Source organism: Symphalangus syndactylus, chromosome 3, assembly GCF_028878055.3.
Source record: "Symphalangus syndactylus isolate Jambi chromosome 3, NHGRI_mSymSyn1-v2.1_pri, whole genome shotgun sequence".
In the NCBI taxonomy this organism is placed as follows: Eukaryota; Metazoa; Chordata; class Mammalia; order Primates; family Hylobatidae; genus Symphalangus; species Symphalangus syndactylus.
The window spans coordinates 63768638-63789552 of NC_072425.2; the positions used below are offsets into that span (position 1 = coordinate 63768638).

Sequence of the window (20915 nt, forward strand, 5' to 3'; positions counted from 1 at the left end):
TGTTTTATTTATCTGTTTTACACCAATACCACACTATTTTAAATACTGTGGCTTTATAGTAGGTTCTGAAATCAGGAAATGTGGGTCCTCTAGCTTTATTTTTTTTTAATAGATTGTTTTGGCTAGTCAAGATCCCTTGACATTCCATATGAATTTTAGGATAGATTTTTCTATTTCTGCAAAACAAAATGTACTTGGGATTTTAATAAGAATTCCACTGAATCTGTAAATCGCTTTGGGTAGTAATGATGTCTTAACAAGATTGAGTCTTCCAACCCATGAATTTAAGACGTGTTTCCATTTACTTATGTCCTCTTCATTTCAGCATTTTTTGTTGATTTCATTGTACAAGTCTTTCATCTGCTTGGTTAATTCCTAAGTATTTTCTTCATTTTGATATTATTGTAAATGGAATTATTTTCCTAATTTCCTTTACAGAATGTCCATTGTTCATGTATAGAAAGACAATTTTTATGTGTTAACTTTATATCCTGCTACTTTGGTCAATTCATTAATTCAAATAATTTGTAATAATCTTTAGTTTTTATGTATAAGATTACATCTGGAAACAGAAATAATTTTACTTTCTTTCCAAGTTGGATCATTTTAATGTACTTTTTCTTGCCTAATTGCTCTGGCTAAAACTTCCACAACTATGTTAAACAGAAGTGGAGAAAGAGAATCTTTACTTTGCCCTTGATCTTGGAGAAAAGCTTTCAGTCTTTCACTACTGAGTACTAGATTGGCTGTGTGTTTTGTTTTTTAATATATATTGGTTTTATTATATTGAGATAGTTTCCTTCCATTCCTAGTTTGTTGAGTGTTTTTATCATGAAAGTGTGTTGAATTTTGTCAAGTGCTTTTTTGTTATATTTGTTTATTTTATTTATTTATTTATTACGTGGATAAGTTCTAGTAGCGATTTCTGAGATTTTGGTGCACCTGTCACCTGAGCAGTGTACACTGTACCTAATGTGTAGTCTTTTATCCCTCAGCCCCTTCTCAACATCCCCTGAGTCCCCAAAGACCATTGTATCATTTTTATGCCTGCGTGTTTTCATAGCTTAGCTCCCACTTATAAGTGAGAACATACAATGTTTGGTTTCCATTTCTGAGTTGCTCCACTTAGAATTATGTTCTCCAATTCCAACCAGTTTACTGCAAATGCCATTATTTTGTTTTTTTTATGGCTGAGTAGTATTCTACGGTGTGTGTGTGTGTGTGTGTGTGTGTATATGTATATGTATATGTGTGTGTATACATAATCACATTTTTTTATCCACTCATTGATTGATGGGCATTTATGCTGGTTCCATATTTTTGCCATTGCAAATTGTGCTGCTATAAACATATGTGTGTAAGTGTCTTTTTTTTTTCTTCCATATAATGACTTATTTTCTTCTGGGTTGATACCTACTAGTGGGATTGCTGGATCAAATAGTAGATTTAATTTTAGTTCTTTAAGAAAACTCTATACTGTTTTCCATAGTGGCTGTATTGTTTACATTATCACCAGCAGTGCAAAAGTGTTCCCTTTTCATCGCATCCATGCCAACATCTATAATTTTTTTATTTTTAAATTATGACCATTCTTGCAGCTGTAAGTTGGTATTGCATTGTGGTTTTGATTTGTGTTTCCCTGATCATTAGTGACGTTGGGCATTTTTTCATATGTTCGTTGGCCATTTGTATATCTTCTTTTGAGACGTGTCTATTCATGTCTTTAGTCCAGTTTTTGACAGGATTTTTTTTTTTCTGATTTGTTCGAGTTACTTGTAGATTCTACATATTAGTCCTTTGCAGGATGCATAGTTTGTGAAGATTTCCTCCCACTCTGTGGGTCATCTGTTTACTCTGCTGATTATATCTTTTGCTGTACAGAAGCTTTTAAGTTTAATTAAGTCTCATCTATTTATCTTTGTTTTTGTTGCATTTGCTTTTGGGTTCTTGGTCATGAAGTCTTTGCCTAAGCCGGTGTCTATAAGTGTTTTTCTGATGTTATAGAATTTTCATGGCTTTCGGTCTTAGATTTAAGTCTTTGATCCATCTTGAGTTGATTTTTTTTATAAGGTAAGAGATGAGGATCCAGCTTCATTCTTCTATATGGGGCTTGCCATTTATTCCAGCACCATTTGTTGAATAGGGTATCCTTTCCCTACTTTATGTTTGTGTTTCCTTTGTTGAAGATCAGTTGGCTGTTAAGTATTTGGTTTTATTTCTGAGTTCTCTATTGTGTTCCATTAGTCTATGTGCCTATTTTTATACGAGTACCATGATGTTTTGGTGACTATAGCCTTATAGTATAGTTTGAAGTCGGGTAATGTGATGTCTCCAGATTTGTTCTTTTTGCTTAGTCTTACTTTGGCTATGTGGGCTCTCTTTTGGTTCCATATGAATTTTAGAAATGTTTTTTCTAGTTCTGTAAAGAATGATGATGGTATTTTGATGGGAATTACATTGGATTTGTAGATTGCATTTGGCAGTATGGTCATTTTCACAATACTGATTCTACCCATCCATGAGCATGGGATGTGTTTCCATTTGTTTGTGTCATCTATGATTTCTTTCAGCAGCGTTTTGTAGTTTTCCTTGCAGAGGTCTTTCAACCACTTGTTAGGTATATTCCTAAGTATTTTAATTGTTTTTGCAGCTATTGTAAAAGGGGTTGAGTTTTTTGATTCTAGGCTTGGTCACTGTTTGTGTATAGATGTTACTGATTTGTGTACATTGATTTTATATCCTGAAATTTTAATGAACTCATTTATCAGATTTAAGAGCTTTTTGGATGATCCTTTATGGTTTTCATTTTTTTTTATTATACTTTAAGTTTCAGGGTACATGTGCACAATGTGCAGGTTAGTTACATATGTATACATGTGCCATGTTGGTGTGCTGCACCCATTAACTCGTCATTTAACATTAGGTATATCTCCTAATGCTATCCCTCATCCCCCCACCTTTTTTTTTGAGACAAAGTCTCACTTTGTCATCCAGGCTGGAGTGCAGTGGGATGATGTTGGCTCACTGCAACCTCTGCCCTCTGGATTCAAGAAATTCTCCTGCCTCAGCCTCCCCAGTCGCTGGGATTACAGGCACCTGCCACTGCGCCCGGCTAATTTTTGTATTTCTAGTAGAGATGGGGTTTCATCATGTTGGCCAGGCTGGTCTCAAACTGGTGACCTCAGGTGATCCACCCATCTCTGCCTCCCAAAGTGCTGGGATTACAGATGTGAGCCACTGTGCCCGACCTAGGGTTTTCTTTTTTTTTTTTTTTTTTGAGACGGAGTCTCACTCTGTCACCCAGGCTGGAGTGCAGTGGCGTGATCTCGGCTCACTGCAAGCTCCGCCTCCCGGGTTCATGCCATTCTCCTGCCTCAGCCTCTCCGAGTAGCTGGGACTATAGGCGCCCGCCACCACGCCCGGCTAATTTTTTGTATTTTTAGTAGAGACAGGGTTTCACCATGGTCTCCATCTCCTGACCTCGTGATCTGCCCACCTTGGCCTCCCAAAGTGCTGGGATTACAAGCAGCCTAGGGTTTTCTAGGTATACAATCATATCATCAGTGAACAGCAACGGTTTCTTATTCTTTACTGATTTAGATGCCCTTTATTTTTTTCTCTTATCTGATTGCTCTGGATAGGACATCCAGTACAATGTTGAATAGAAGTGGTGAAAGTAGGCATTCTTGTCTTGTTCCAGTTTTCGGAGGAAATGTTTTCACTTTTCCCCATTCAATATAATGTTGGCTGTGGGTTTGACATAGATGGCTTTTATTACCTTAAGATATGTCCCTTATATGCTGAGTTTGTGGAGGGTTTTAATCATAAAGTGATGCTAGATTTTGTCAAATGCTTTTTTTCTGTCTATTGAGATGATCATGTGATTTTTGTTATTAATTCCGTTTATATGGTGTATCACATTTATTGAGTTGAATATGTTAAACCATCCCTGCATCCTTGGTATGTCACCCACTCAATCATGGAGTATTATCTTTTTGATATGCTGTTGGATTCAGTTAGCTAGTATTTTGTTGAGTATTTTTGTATCTATGTTCATCAGGGATATTTGTCTGTAGTTTTCTTCATTATATACTTTCCTGGTTTTGGTATAGGGCAATACTGGTGTCACAGGATAATTTAGGGAGGAATTCTTCTTTCTCTAGCCTTTGGAATAGTTTCAATAGGATTGGTACCAATTCTTCTTTGAATGTCTGATATAATTCAGCTGTGAGTCAATCTAGTCTTGACATTTTTTGGTTGGCATTTTTCAAATTATAATTTCAGTCTCACTGCTTGTTATTGGTCTGTTTAGAGTTTCTATATCTTCCTGGTTTAATCTAGGACGGTTGTATATTCCCAGGAATTTATCTATCTCCTCTAGGTTTTCTAGTTTGTGCATGTAAAGGTATTCATAGTAGCCTTGAATGATCTTTTCTATTTCTGTGGTATTTGTTGTAATATGTCTCATTTCATTTCTAATTGAGCTTATTTGGATCTTCTTTCTTCTTTTCTTGATTAATCTCACTAATGGTCTATTAATTTTGTTTATCTTTTCAAAGTACCAGCTTATTGTTTCACTTATTTTTGTATTGTTATTTTTGTTTTAATTTCATTTAGTTCTGCTATGATCTTTGTTATTTCTTTTCTTCTGCTGGGTTTTGGTTAGGTTTGTTCTTGTGTCCCTAGTTCCTTGAGGTGTGACATTAGATTGTCAATTTGTACTCTTTCAGACTTTCTGATGTAGGCATTTAAGGTTATGAACTTTCCTCTTAGCACTGTTGCTGTATCCCAGAGGTTTTGATAAGTAGTGTCACTATTACCATTCAGTTCAAACAAATTTTTAAATGTTTATTTTGATTTCATTGTTGACCTAATGATCATTTAGGAGCAGGTATTTAGTTTACATGTGTTTGCATGTTTTCAGGGAGTTGATTTCCAGTTTTATTTCACTATGATCTGAGAGAGTATTTGCTGTAATTTCTATTTTCTAAAATTTATTGAGACTTGTTCTGCAGCCTGTCATATGGTCTATCTTGGAGAATGTTCCATTTGCTGATGAATAGAATGCATATCCTGCAGTTGTTGGGTAGAATTTTCTGTAAATATCTGTTAAGTTCATTTGTTCTAGGGTATAGTTAAAGTTCATTGTTTCTCTGTTGACTTTGTGTCTTGATGACCTGTCTAGTGCTGTCAGTGGAGTATTGAAGTCCCTCACTATTATTGTTTTGCTGTCTATCTGATTTCTCAGGTCTAGTAGTAATTGTTTCATAAATTTGGGAGCTTCAGTGTTAGGTGCATATATATTTAGGTTGTGATATTTTCCTGTTGGACAAGACCTTTTATCATTATATAATGTCCCTCTTTGTCTTCTTTAACCATTGTTGCTTTAAAGTCTATTTTTATCTGATGTAAGAATAGCTACTCCTGCTCATTATTGGTGTCCATTTTCATGGAGTATCTATTTCCACCCATTTCCCTTAAGTTTATGTGAGTCCTTATGTGTTAGGTGAGTCTCTGGAAGACAGTAGACACTTGGTTGGTGAATTCTTATCCATTCTGCCATTCTGTATGTTTTTAGTGGAGCACTTAGGTCATTTACATTCAAGGTTAGTACTGAGATGTGAGGTACTGTTCTATTCATTGTGCTAGTTGTTGCTTGAATACCTTGTTTGTTTTTTCATTCTATGATTGTTTTGTAGGTCCTGTGAGATTTATGCTTTAAGGAAGGTGTACTTTGTTGTATTTTGAGGTTTTGCTTCAAGATTTAGAGCTCATTTTAGCAGTTCTTGTAGTGCTGGCTTGGTAGTGACGAATTCTCTCAGCATTTGTCTGAAAAAGAATTTATCTTTCTTTCATTTAGGAAGCTTAGTTTTGCTGGATACACAATTCTTTGCTAAAAACTGTTTTTTTAAGGAGGCTAAAGATAGGAGCTCAATCTAACTGTTTTGTTTAAGGAGGCTAAAGATAGGAGCCCAATCCCTTCTAGCTTGTAGGGTTTCTGCTGAGAAATCTGTTAATCACATAGGTTTTCCTTTATAGGTTACCTGATGCTTTGGCCTCACAGCTCTTAATATTCTTTCCTTCATCTTGATTTTAGATAACCTGATGACTATGTGCCTAGGTGATAATCTTTTTGCAATGAATTTCTCAGGTGTTCTTTGAGCTTCTTGAATTTGGATGTCTATATCTCTAGCAAGACCAGCGAAGTGTCCCTCAATTATTTCCCCAATAAGTTTTCCAAACTTTAGATTTCTCTTCTTTCTTGGGAACACCATTTATTAAGTTTGGTTGTTTAACATAATCCCAAACTTCTTGGAGGCTTTGCTCATTTTTTTCTATTCTTTTTTCCTTGTCTTTGTTGGATTGGGCTAATTAGAAAGTCTTGTCTTTGAGCTCTGCAGTTCTTTCTTCTACCTGTTCGATCCTATTGAAACTTTCCAGTGTATTTTCCATTTCCCTAAGTGTGTTTCATTTCCAGAAGTTGTGATTGTTTTTTATTTATGCTATTTCTCTGGGGATTTTTTTTCATTCATCTTCTGTATTTTTTTTTAATTTCTTTAAGTTGGTTTTCACCTTTCTCTGGTGCCTCCTTGAGTAGACTAATAAGTGTCTGAATTCTTTTTCTGGAAACTCAGATTTTTGTCTTGGTTTGGATTCATTGCTGGTGAGAAAGTGTGATCTTTTAGGGGTGTTAAAAAACCTTGTTTTGTCATATTACCAGAATTGATTTTCTGGTTCCTTCCCATTTGGGTAGACTATGTCAGAAGAAAAATCTGGGACTCAAGGGCTGCTGTTGAGGTTTTTTTGTCTCACATGGTGTTCCCTTGATGTGATACTTCTGTCAAGGGCTTTTGTTTGTTGGGAGACCTTTGATTACTGATGCAATCTCCTTACTAAACTATTTAGTTGTTTTATTTCTTTGTGATTTATCCTGCCTAAGTTTGGTGTTAGAATTGGTTCATTTCATCTAGGTTATCTAATTTGTTAGCATTTAATTTTCAACCGTATCCTTATATAATCCTTTTTGTTTTTGTAAAATTGGTCATAATGCCTCCACTTTCATTTCTGATATTACTAAATTCAAGTCTTTTCTCTTGTTTTTTTCTAGTCCATCTAGCTAAAGGATTGCCAATTTTGTTAACCTTTTCAAATAACCAATTTTTTGTTTGTTTTTCTCTATTGTCTTTCTATTATCTATTTCATTTATCTGTGACATAATCTTTTTTATTTCCTTTTCTTGCTTCTTTTGGGTTTAGTTTTTTTTCCTAGTTCTTTCAGTTGTAACATTAGATTTTTGATTTGAGATCTTTCTTCTTTTAATGTCTTCATAGGTATACATTTGTCCTTTAGCAATGCTTTTGCTACATCCTGTAAGTTTTAGTATGTTGCATATTTGTTTTCATTCATCTCTAAGTATTTTTTAACTTCTGTAAATTTTGTTGTTCAGTAGTTGTTTGAGTTTGTTGTTTAATTTTCACAAATTTGTGAATATTCAAGTTCTGTTGCTTATTATAACTTCATTTCCTTGTGGTCATGGAAGACACTTTGACATTTTTGTTTTAAATCCATTGAGACTTAATTTTTGGTCTAACATATGGTCTCTTCTGAAAGTGTCCTATGTTCAGTTGAGAATAATGTGTATGCTATTGCTATTGGGTAGAAAGTTCTATATATGTGTGTTAAATCTACTTGGTTTATTACATTGTTTAAATCCCCTGTTTCCCTACTTATCTTCTGTTTGGTTGTTCTATCCATTACCGAGAGTAGGCAGTAAGGTCTTCAAATATTATTTTAGAATTGTCTATTTCTCTTTTTAATTCTGCCGGTTTTTTGTTTATATATTTCATGGTCTCTTATTAGCTGTGTAAATGTTTATAATTGTTGCATCTCCTTGATGTATCAACCCTTTATTAATGTATAATGTAATTCTTTAATTGTTATAAACTTTACTGATAAAACATCTATTTTTTTTTCTAATATTAGTGAAGACACCCCACTCTCTTTTGGTCAATATTATTATAGAATTTTTTTTTAATTCTTTCACTTTCAATCTATTTGTGTCTTTGGATCTAAGTTTCTTGTGCACAGTAGATAGTTGGATCATATGCTTTTATCCATTCTGCTAATCTGTCTTTTGGCTGAAGATTTTAATCCATTTACATTTAAAGTAATTACATATAAGAAGGGACTTACATCATTTTGCTAATTTTTTTATATGTTTTATAGCTTTTTGTATCGTCCTGTATTACTGTCTCTTTTTTTTTATTTAGTTGATTTTTTGTAAGGAAATGTTTAAATTGTTTTTCTATTTCTTTCTGTGTATACTCCATAGCTATTTTCTTTGTGGTTAGCATGGGGATTGTCTTTCACATTCTAAAGTTATAACATTCTAATTTGAATTTGTGCCAGCTTAAAGTCAGTAACATATAAAACTCTGCTCCTTTACAGCTAAATCCCTACCTTGTGTGGTTGTTGACATCACAAAATTACATCTTTATACATTGTGTGCCTGAAAACATAAGCTAATAATTCTTTAAAATTTATTAGTCTCTTAAATTATGTAAAAACAAAATGTGGAGTTCCGTGTAAAGTTACAAGAATACTACTAGATTTTAGACTAATAATTTTTAAATGTATTACTTTCAGTTATGTAGACAAGAAAAAGTGAAGCTATAAACTATTGTTACAGTGTTCTAGCTTTTATAATTGTCCATGCATTTATCTTCACTGAGGTCTTTATATCTTCATACATCTTTGATTTTCTGTCTGGTATCCTTGCATGTCACCCTGCTGGACTCCCTTGAGCATTTTTCACTCAAGGCAGCTCTAATGGTAACAAACTCTCACAGCCTTTGTTTTCTGGGAATGTCATAATTTCACCCACACTTTTCAAGGTCAGTATTGCTAAATATAGAATTCTTTGTTGATAATTTTTTTTTCTTTTAGCATTTTTTTTTTTTTTAGACGGAGTCTCGCTCTGTCACCCAGGCTGGAGTGCAGTGGCGCGATCTCGGCTCATTGCGAGCTCCGCCTCCCAGGTTCACGCCATTCTCCTGCCTCAGCCTCTCCGAGTAGCTGGGACTACAGGCGCCTGCAACCACGCCCGGCTAATTTTTTGTATTTTTAGTAGAGATGGGGTTTCACCGTGGTCTCGATCTCCTGACCTCTTGATCCGCCCACCTCAGCCTCCCAAAGTGCTGGGATTACAAGCATGAGCCACCGTGCCCGGCCTTCTTTTAGCATTTTTAACATATCAGCCCACTGCTTTCTGGCATCTAAAGTTTCTGATGAGAAAATTGCTTATATTCTTACTGGGGATCCCATGTATGTGACAAGTTGCTTCTCTCTTGCTGCTTTTAAGATTCTCTTTTTCTGACTGGCTATCAAAAGGTTGATTATAATATATCTCAGTGTGGGTTTTATTCAGTTCATCATACTTGGAATTCATTCAGCTTCTCAGATACTTATATTTGTATTTTTCAACAATTTAGAAAATTTTCAGCCATTATTTTTTCAAATATTTTCTCTGATGCTTTCTTTCTTTCTTCTCCTTCTAGGGCCCTAAAAATGCATATGTTGGTCCACTTGATGGTGTCCCACAGGTCCCTCAGGCTCTGTTTACATTTCTTCAATTTTTTTTTATTCTTTTTATTCCTCAGACTTGGCAATTTCTATCATCCTATCATCAACTTTGCAGATTCTTTATTCTGTCTGCTCAGATCTGTCTTTGAATCTGTTTAGTGAATTTTTAAATTTCAGTTATTGTACTTTTCATCTCCAGAATTTCTTTTTGGTTTATTTTTAGGTTTTGTATCTCTTTATTTATATTTCCATTTTGTCCATATATTATTTTCTTGACTTTCTCCACATATTTCTTTAGTTATTTGAGTATTTTTAAGAGTTGTTTAAAGTCTTTGTCTAATATATTTCCCATCATGTCTTTTTCAGGGACAGTTTCTTTGGATTTGTTTTTTTCCTTTAAATGGTCTGTACTTTTTTGTTTCTTTGTAATATTTTGTTGTTGTTGTTGCAAACTGGATATCTAAATCTAATAATGTAGTAACTCTGGAAATCAAATTGTCTTCCTTCCATGGGATTTGCTATTTTTTTGTTATTGTTTTTATTTTTTTTTTATTGTTGTAGGCTGTCCATATGCCAAGGATCAGTCTTAAGTTTTCCCATGTCTTTTCTGAGCCTTTCCCTAGACATGTGCAGTCGTGTTCTAATTTTCTCTGTATATACAAATTTTCTCTGTATATACAGCTGTTCTGAATGTCCTAGTCTTTAATGTCTGTCACCCAAAAGGGAAGAAGAAAAAATCAAGGAGGAAGGGAATAAGCCCTTTAAATCTACCGAGAGTGACTTCAGCTTGTGGGGGATGGCTTGCAGCAACGGGGGGAGGTACATCAACATAGCCACTATTTCTTTTCCCTTCTGTGTTCACAAGCAGCCATCAGTGAGCAGAGATCAGATCCCTGGTATTTGTGGGACAGGATCTTTTATGCTTACCCTGGCTCTCACAAGTTGTATACAATTTGCTCCAAGAATATGTGCACCACTACCTGCCACATAGCTGAGAGGTAGGAAATTTATATCTGCTACTGTGCTGAGAGCTGAAATTTACCAAAAGTATCCACAATTTATTCTCTAAACCTTCCTGTGGAAGTTTCAAACCTTCAATAGATTCTAGAGATTCAAAACAGAAGGGGTCCCCAACCATCATGGCCTTTTAGGAACAGGGCTGCCCAGCAGAAGGTAAGTGGCCAGCAAGCAAGCATTGCCATCTGTGCTCCACCTCCTGTCAGAGCAGCAGTGGTATTAGATTCATATAGGAGCTTGAACCCTATTGTGAACTGTGCATGTGAGAGATCTAGTTTGTGCATTCCTTATGCCACCCTGGTCTGTGGAAAAATTGTCTTCCATGAAACCAGACCCTGGTGCCAAAAAGATTGGGGACCACTGTCAAATAGTTCCATCAGCAGATTGTGCCAGTGCAATTGTTGGCTGCGTAAGAAGACAGATTCTGAATGCTTCCTACTCTGCCATCTTCCCAGAATCCTCTGCTGATGGTCAATTAATTCCTGACTATGGTGCCAAAGCAAATCAATGTGGAATGAAAAGTCTTATATAAATTATGCAAGGACAACTTGATATCCACCTGTAAAAGAATGAAATTAAGCTTTTACTTCAAACCACATATGAAGATTAATTCAAAATAAATAAAAAATTTAAATGTAAGAGTCAAAATTGTAAAACTCTAATAGAAAATGTAGGCATAAATCTTCATTAACTTGGATAAGGCAATGATTTCTTACATAAGACACCAGAAAGTACAAGAATATGACAAAGGATAATTAATTAGTCCTCATCAAAATTAAAAACATTTGTGTTCTAGAGATTACCATTAAGACAGTGAGAAGATAATCCACAGATTGAAAGAAAATATTTGCAAATCATATATCTGATAGAATCTAGTAGCAAGGATATATAAAGAACTATCACAACTTAAATAAAAAAAAGACAGCCTAATTTAAATCTGGTCATAACACTTGAATAGATATTTCTACAAAGAAGATATACAAATGGTCAATAAGCACATGAAAAGATGCTCAACATCATTAGGTTAATGAAAAACAAAACAATAATGAAGTTCAATTTTACACCTATGAATGTGGCTAAATTAAAAATATAATAAGTCTTGATGATTATATGGATAAGTTGGAAGTCTTTGGAAAACAGTTGTATAGTTCCTAAAAAGCGAAACAATGAGGGACTATATAATCCAGCTCCTGGTATTTCACTTGTGGGTATGTACCTCTCCAAATTGTAAACTATGTTCACAAAATTATTGTACGTGAATGTTCATAGCAGTAGTATTTATGGTAGCTGTACTGAAATGGAAACAATACAAATAACGCACCCAACTGATGAATAGAGAAAGAAATATGTATATGCCTGTGCAATGGAATATTATTCAGTCATTCAAAAGAATAAAGTATGGATACATGCCATGACATGTATAAATCTTGAAAACACTGTCACAAAATTATTGTACATGAATGTTCATAGCAATAGTATTTATGGTAGCTGTATTGAAATGGAAACAATACAAATAATGCACCCAACTGATGAATAGAGAAAGAAATACATATATACCTGTGCCATGGAATGTTATTCAGTCATTCAAAAGAATAAAGTATGGATACATGCCATGACATGTGTAAATCTTGAAAACACTGTGCTTGCTGTGGGAAAGAAACCAGACACAAAAGGTCATATAATATACGAGTCTGTTTATACAAAATGTCCAGAGTAGGCAAATCTATTGAGACAGAAAATAGACTAGTATTTGCTAAAGAATGAGAGAAGCAGGGAAAAGAGAGAGACTACAAAAGGGCATAGGATTTCTTTCTAGGGTGATGAAAATGTCTCAGAATTAGAGAGTGGGGATGAAAACTTAGTGAATATACTAAAAACTACTGAATTCTACACTTTAAAAGGAAGAATTGTATGGTATATAACTTTTATATCAACAATACAATAATAATGAATAGGCACCACAGTAATGCATTCAAAGCAAGACTAACCGTTTGTTACAACACCTGAAGTTCTGACTATTAATCAGAGTTAAAGACAAATGTTAAGATAGAAACATTATCTAAAAGGAGTAAACCTTTCTTCAAATTAAATTATCAGTTTCCTGAGACAAATAAAAGATTCTGGTGATGAGGGAAAGTTGAGGTTTCAGAGCCTGAGACAATGTCTCCTATGGTGGGGCACAGAAGTAGAAAACTCTGGGTCACCTATGAACAGCATAAAAAACCTGTCATCTTTTGGCAGAGAGAGGGATTAACTAAAGGATATAGGAGAAATGTGAGAAAAGATAGACAGAAAGAATGGAAGAGAGTACACTAGAAAATCACATCGAAAGTTTGCTCAGACCTAACCCTGATCATAAGTATAATCCTCACAAAGCTATTACATTTATATTTTAAGAGAAAATGGTTTTTAAAATATTCGTTTGTATTGTATTCCCCTTTAAGTATTACAAACATCACAAAGCCCATTTAGTTGGATTCATTGTAAGTTTATGTCCTCTAACGTTGTCTCAGGTCCTGCAAACAGATCTTTAACCTTAGGTGTGTTAAAATGGTAGAATAATTACACAGGTATAAAAGCTAAGTTAAAAGAAATTCATCATAATGTGCAGTTCATGAAAAATTGTTTTGTCTCTACCTACAAAGCTTAGATGCTTATCAGGGGAAGCTTCAAGTGAAAATTTCCCTGGGCTGTTAATTCATCATGAGTTACACTAATTCGTATCATACTCCTATGTCCAATATACAGTAAGAATATTATTTTAGAGTTACACTCTTACAAAGAAACATATACTTAGAGAAATGAACTTTTAAGTCATGTCTACAATGACTATAATTCGTATGAAATTTTTTTATTGTATCCATGAGCTATCTTAATTAACGTTCTGCAAAAAGTAATACCAGGTCACTACCCTTGGCATAGTCATAAAGACTGTGTTCACCCAGCAAGAAGAACTAACCATTTTTGTTTCTTTTTTTTTCGATAAGATATTTTTTGGCTACATAATCACAGCCTAACAGGGCAATCCTGTTGAACAATTAGTTAAGTCATCCCAAGGAAGGCAGCTGAATATTAGAGGAGGGAATATTTCACTTGAGTTCAAATAAGCCAATATTTGTCAAACATACTAGCCCTTACCCCAATCTTAATTTTTTTAAAAAAATCCCTTCTCTACAGAAGCAGCCACCAAATATTTCCTTACACAAGCAACCACATCTATACTTCTCATGATAGGTATCCTTTCCAATAATCTGTCTTCCGGACAATGAACAATAATAAACACTATTAATCAATTTTCATCCTTAATACTAATGGCCATAGTAATAAAACTAGGAATAGCCCCCTTTCACTTCTGAGTCCCAGAGGTAACCCAAGGAACCTCTCTAATGTCTGGCATACTTCTCCTCACATGACAAAAACTACCCTCTATCTTGATTATGTTTCAAATTTTCCCATCAATAAACACGAACATTCTCTTATCTATCACAATCCTATCCATTATAGCAGGCGGTTGAGGAGGATGTAAGCAAACAGAACTGCGTAAATTCCTAGCTTACTCCTCAATCACTCACATAGGTTGAATAATAGCAGTACTAATCTATAACCCAAACATTACCATTCTAAACCTGATTATTTACTTTATCTGAAAGTAAATAATTTTACTTACACACAACCTGAGTGTAAGCACCACAATCCTGTCACTATCTTACACTTAAAACAAATTAACATGGTTGATACCTATAATTCCATTAATTGTACTATCCCTAGGAGGTTTACCTCCATTAACAGGGTTCCTACCTAAATGAATCATCATCCAAGAATTTACAAAAAGCAATAGCCTTATTACCACAACCATTACAGCTACCATAACCCTACTCAACCTGTACTTTTACATAAACCTAATTTATTCCATCTCAGTGACACTATTCCCCACAACTAATAATATGAAAATAAAATGACAATTCGAAAACACAAAACCCATACTACTCTTACCCCCACTTGTCATCTCTTCTAACCTCCTCTTACCCATCTCTCCATTAATACTAACTATAATTTAGAAATTCAGGTTAAGACCAAGGGCCTTCAAAGCCCTTAGTAAGTAAATTACACTTAATTTCTGTAACAGACCTAAGGACTGCAAGACTCTATTCTGCATCAGTTGAACGCAAATCAACCACTTTAATTAAGCTAAGCCCTTGCTAGATTGATGGAATTCAAACCCACGAAAATTTAGTTAACAGCTAAATACCCTAATCAACTGGCTTCAATCTCCTTCTCCCACCGTTGGGAGAGAAAGGCTGGAGAAGTTCTGGCAGGACTGAAGCTGCTCCTTTGAATTTGCAAGTCAACATGAGAAATCACCTCAGGGCTGGTAAAAAGGCCTTGACCTCTGTCTTTAGATTTACAGTCTAATGCTTACTCAGCCATTTTACCTTTTTTCCCCACTTCAGTTCATCAATCGTTGATTATTTTCAAGTAACCACAAAGATACCGGAACACTACACCTCCTATTTGCCGCATAAGCAGGGATAGCAGGCACCGCCTAAAGCCTTCTAATTCGAGCAGAATTAGGCCATCTGGGAACTCTGCTAGGAGATGATCAGATCTACAATGTTATTGTTACCGCCCCCACATTCGTTGTCTTTTTTATGTAATACCAATCATGATTGGGGGTTTGGGCAACTGGCTAGTCCCTCTGGTAACTGGTGCATCCTATATGGCATTCCCCGAGATAAATAATATGAGCTGCTGACTTCTTCCCCCACGTTTCTACTCCTACTTGCATCCTCAATAGTAGAAGCCTGCGCTGGAACCGGCTGAACACTTCATCCCCCTTTAGCAGGAAACCTAGCACATGGAGGGAGCCTCTGTGGATCTGACCATCTTCTCCCTCCACTTGGCAGGTGTTTCTTCTATTTTAGGGGCCATTAACTTTATTACCACAATTATTAACATAAGACCCCCAGCCTTATCTCAGTATCACACACCCCTTTTCATCTGATCAGTCTTCATTACGGCAGCCCTTCTACTCTTTTCCTCCCAGACCCAGCCGCCAGCATTACTATACTATTAACTGAGGACAACCTCAACACTACTTTTTCTGACTCCACTGGCAGGGGTGACCCTATCTTGTACCAACATTTATTCTGATTCTTTGGTCACCCTGAAGTCCATATCTTTATCCTACCAGGCTTCAGGATAATCTCCCACATCGTAATGTATTATTCTGGAAAACAGGCATCATTTGGATATGGGCATACTATGAGCCATGATATCAATTGGTTTCTTAGGATGTATCGTATGGGCTCACCATATATTTACAGTAGGAACAGACATAGACACATGGGCATAATTCACCTCTGCTACCATAATTATTTCTAACCCTACTGGCGTCAAGGTCTTTAGCTGATTAGCTACACTGCATGGTGATTACATCAAACTATCTCCCGAAATATTCTGAGCCCTAGGATTCATTTTCCTTTTCACAGTAGGAGGTTTAACTGGCATACTAGCTAATACATCACATTGTCAAATAAGCCAATATTTAATATGGTACTATATATAAAACTGTCCCTGACATATACAAAGCTTCCTCCTTCCTCCTTCCTTCTTCCCTCTCTTCCTTCCTCCCTCCCTCCCCTCCCTCCCTCCCTCCCTCCCTTCCTTCCTTCCTTCCTTCCTTCCTTCCTTCCTTCCTTCCTTTATTCCTTCCATCCTTCTTTTCCATTTTTTCTTCTTTCCTTTCTCCCTCTTTCCTTTTCTTTGTCTTTTTTTCTGTCCAACTACTTCCTAAGCCAGTCTTGTCACATTACTATTTAGAATACTTTGTTGGATTTGTCATTGCCATTATCTGTTTCCTAAGGAGACATGGGCTACGATATAAAGATTCTTTAGAGTGCAGTTTCAAAGAGTAAAGCCATCCAGTAGAACTTCTGCAATAACAGGAATGTTCTAAATCTGCACTGTTGCAACTGCTGAACATCTGAAGTGAGGCTAGTGCAAACAATGGCCTGAAATATTTTTTATTTTACTTATTTTAATCAACTAATTATTTACATATGGTTAGTGACTACCATGTTGAACAGCATCCATTTGAAATTTACTTTTAACCTTAAATATTTAAGTCAATGCTATATCTACATATATATATTTGCTTTCTCTCTATATATATATAGATATATATCTATATATACTCTCTACATAGATATGTATCTATATATGTACGCTATAGATACTATATATGTACTGTATACAGAGTATATACTCTATATACATACATATACTCTCTATATACATATATATGTATATACTCTATATACATATATATACTCTCTCTATATATACATATATATATACTCTATATATACACATATACCGTAAGAGTATATGTACTATTATATATAGTACTCTATATAGAGTATATACTCTATATACTATATACATATATATGTATATATATATATATATATATATATAGTCTATCAACACTAAGGACTACTATAGTTGTGTTAAAAAGAGCAGAGGTGTAATTATTTAGAATATAAAAGTGAGTTCATTCAGGAGACAGCAGATGTGAACCTGCAGATAGGAATAAAATAAATTGCATAAGTTCTGTCTAGCCATTTAACTCCCTTTTGATTTGATAGTTAAAAATTCTCCACTTGCAGATAAATTTAGATTATACATGCTGCAGGTGGTCTTTATATTCCTGATCTGTGGAAGTTGAAAGTTGAACAAAATTCTGCAGATAACCTCAGAAAGATTGAATTATGCCATTAAACGTGGCAGAATCCATGTAGAACTAATTCCAACTTGAGGAGGGCCTGTCAAGGACAGCCTTAGATTGGGCAGATTTTCTCACCTCAGTCTGACAATTTAAATCCTTTGGAGCCTATCTTTGAACCAAAATGTTTAGAATACTCCTAGGAACCTTGCTAATACAAAGACTGAGAAAACACATGCTGAGCAAACGAGACCCTGCTGCCTGTTAACTATTTGGAAGTGCGTGTTTTTTTGTTTTGTTTTGTTTTGTTTTTGTTTTTGTTTTTACAATGTATGTTGCAAAACAATGATGGGAATTTAGAGAGATTCTCTAGAAAAGATGAAAAACAGCAGGTGAATAATCTCCACAGCAAGCTAAAGATCTTAATTATGAAGCTCCTCAAATCCTTAGACTAGACTACATATGTTATGGATTTGGGTAGACATCAGCCCAGCTCTGTGCTTCTCTTCCTCCCTCCTTGCTTTTATTCGAATCAAAGCATTGTATTTCAAAATAGGACATTTGATCATTTTACTAGTGACTGTTCTCTCTTGTTTCATAATAGTCTCCCCCAAATAGTTTTAGCTACATTGAGAAAATTTTCTCTCAACCTTGCAATTAACATAAAAATTTCTTCTGAAACTTCTACCACACAGCACTCCAAACAGTGATTATTAATAAATAGAATCTGGCACCCAGCAGCACTGTGAAGACATGACTAATCCCTCATCTCATCTGGAAGCATTGTGTGGCTGTATTAAGAAAATATATAGCTGCTGGCTATTAAAATACTTTTTGGAATTTAAAAAAATCAATATTGTAAATTATTTTACTCAATGTGCAGCCTTATAACTGAGATGTATTCAATATAAAAGCTTCAGAAGGAGCAAAAGTAAAATAAATAACATTTTCTGAAGACCTTTTTTGTTTCACACATCATGCATATGATATATATTTAATTATATCTACAAACCATTAAATTGATATTATTAAGCACTTTAATGGATGAAAAAAGAAGTCTCAAAATAATTAATATATGTGCTCTAAATCAAGAAGCTCTTTAATACCAGAGTTAGAATAAGAGCCTATGTTTAGCTCTATGGGTCGACAGTAAGTGTTGAACAGAAAAGGGTGAGTTCAGTTGCCGATAAATTTGTCTATGGCCAAGTATTTCTGTAGCTACTAACCTGACTGGGCCCTTTCCAGCTGCTCTGATTTCTCTTGTGTGTGCCTCTGGATCATTTCTCTGGACCCGAGTTGAGCAATATTATTAGTCATTGTTCTATTGGTGTATTAACACTAACATCCTAACTGACACATCATTCACTGTAATCAAAAAAGAAAAAAGGAAATTTTCTCCAAACAAAAATGCTACTTGAATGTGGTAAAAATACTAAATATAGTTTCAACTACCGAGAACAAAACAACTGGTATAACATTTTATTGGTATTTACCTAGCTTTCTAGAAATGCATTCAAAAAAGAATATAGGAAAATCTTAAAAAAAATCATTTCAAGATCCAAACTGCCATTCAGATTTCTTTAAGCCTATCATCCCTTTTTTAAATAATCATACGTGACCTTTGTCATCTTTTGTTTGGTTTCTATAAGCTGAAATAGAACTTAAAATACTACCTAACTTGCCTTACAATTGTATCTAGTTTTGACTATTAGAATGTGGGCCTCCAGAAGACAGAAAACATATATTTAATATCTTGTATTTCTTAAAGTACTTAGATACATACTCATAAGAATTCAATAAAGTAATTGATTAAAGTTCATATTTTTAATTCAAATAAGTATTTTCTGAGACCCAAATAATTGTTTAGGACTCTAATAAGTGATAAGATGATCATAAGCAACATATCCACATATTTACTGAGCTGGGGGTAAATATTTGTAACATACTATCAAAGATACCCATATAGTTTAGAAAATGAATATAATCACTTTAGACTTTCCATTGCAGTAGAACTTTTGATCTGGCATCAACATTTTGAAGCATAGGAAGGGGATGTAAAAATTGTTTAATAAGAGGACAGGGTACAAAACTGAATTCGTGTTTATTTTTTTTAAATGAAGATCTTATATGAGATAATCAAATTGTACCATTCTCAAAGTGAACTGATTTGTGTTCCCCCTTAGAGGGATAAAAAAAATTAAGGAGTAATTGCTGCATAATGATGAATTATTTGCTCTGGATTCTGCTTAACTGAATTACCTGATTTTCTTTTCTTCTCGTGCTGTAGCACATTTAACCCAAGTCACTGGGAGGAGAGTCCAACAGGACTAAATTAGGATATATTAGTATACTGTAATGTGTATTACATAATATACATTAATATATCTGTATATTTGTATGTATACATCTGTGTGTGTATGTGCGTGTGTGTATCTCACCATCTTTTTTTTAGAAGTTGAAGTTTTTTTCACTTGACTTTATTTTCCATACATTTTTGTTTTTTTTCTGCTGAAATAAAGCATTAATTTAAATAGATTAGAAATGCTCAGTAATATGTTAAACAGTTTGATGACCATTGGTAACAGACTGAGGACTGGTGGATTTCTTTTCTGTTGGTTACCACTTTATGTTTTAATGGTAATACATTGAGTCATGCAATGAAATCAATATAAAATAGATAAAAATAATTACATTACTAGTTTAGACACTTGAAATATTTGAAGAATAAATTATGTAATACCTAAAATTGCACTGCTGATTGACATTTTACTCTTCAAAAGTAAAATACTCATTACTTATTGCTGTATAACAAATCATCATCAAAATGCAGTGGTTTGAAACAATAACAACCATTTATAATCACTCACAGTTTGGTGAATTAGGAGTTCAGTAGTGGCTCAGCTGGTAGTTGTGCCTCAATGTCTATTGGCCTGCAGTTATCAGAAGACTTGACTGGAGCTATAGGACCTACTTCCAAATGTGGCTTATTCCAGGACCAACAAGTTGGTGCTGGCTATTGGCTGAGAACCACAGTTTCTTTTCATATAGATCTCTCCGCAGGCCTACATGAGTATTCTCTTGACATGATGGCTTGCTCCCGCTAGAACAAGTGATCCAAGAGACCAAGGCAGTAGTTGTAATGCCTTTTAGGATCTAGTCTTGGAAATCATACGTCATCAATTCCACTGCATTCTGTTGGCCATTCAGGAAAAATCCTGCATTAAAGAGGGGGGGCAAAGAGACCAGGAGAAATCACTGAGGGTCATAATGGAGGCTGGTTACAACAGTGAAATGGTTCTTTGATCTTTTATGGCAAACTCTCTAAGCTGTGTTATTCATGTTCCTGCCATAGAAAATGTTATGCTTCCAAAAAGGTAACCTTTCTTTTTCATGAGGTAAAGATACAATGAACATTAGTGTAATATCATATTGTAGAACAATGAAGACTTCAGAGATAATTGAGGTATGAAGGGACAAGTGGTCCTTCATGGAATAGTTAAAAGAGGTATGCTCTTTAATTGATATGCCTTTGTTATATGGCCTTAATATCAGGAGGGTGTTTAAGTGTGCCCTTTCACTAAACATCCCCAAA

At 34.8% G+C, this 20915-nt stretch overlaps 1 long non-coding RNA gene across 1 annotated transcript in view; it reads right to left on the bottom strand.

Moving 5' to 3' along the window:
• Positions 1 to 20517, bottom strand: part of LOC134736238 (uncharacterized) — a 41834-nt gene extending 21317 nt beyond the window's left edge. Inside the window, exon 1 of the long non-coding RNA XR_010120135.1 lies at positions 20191 to 20517. This is a non-coding gene — a long non-coding RNA (uncharacterized lncRNA). The remainder of the gene's footprint in view (positions 1 to 20190) is intronic.
• Between the last annotated feature and the right edge of the window lie 398 nt (positions 20518 to 20915).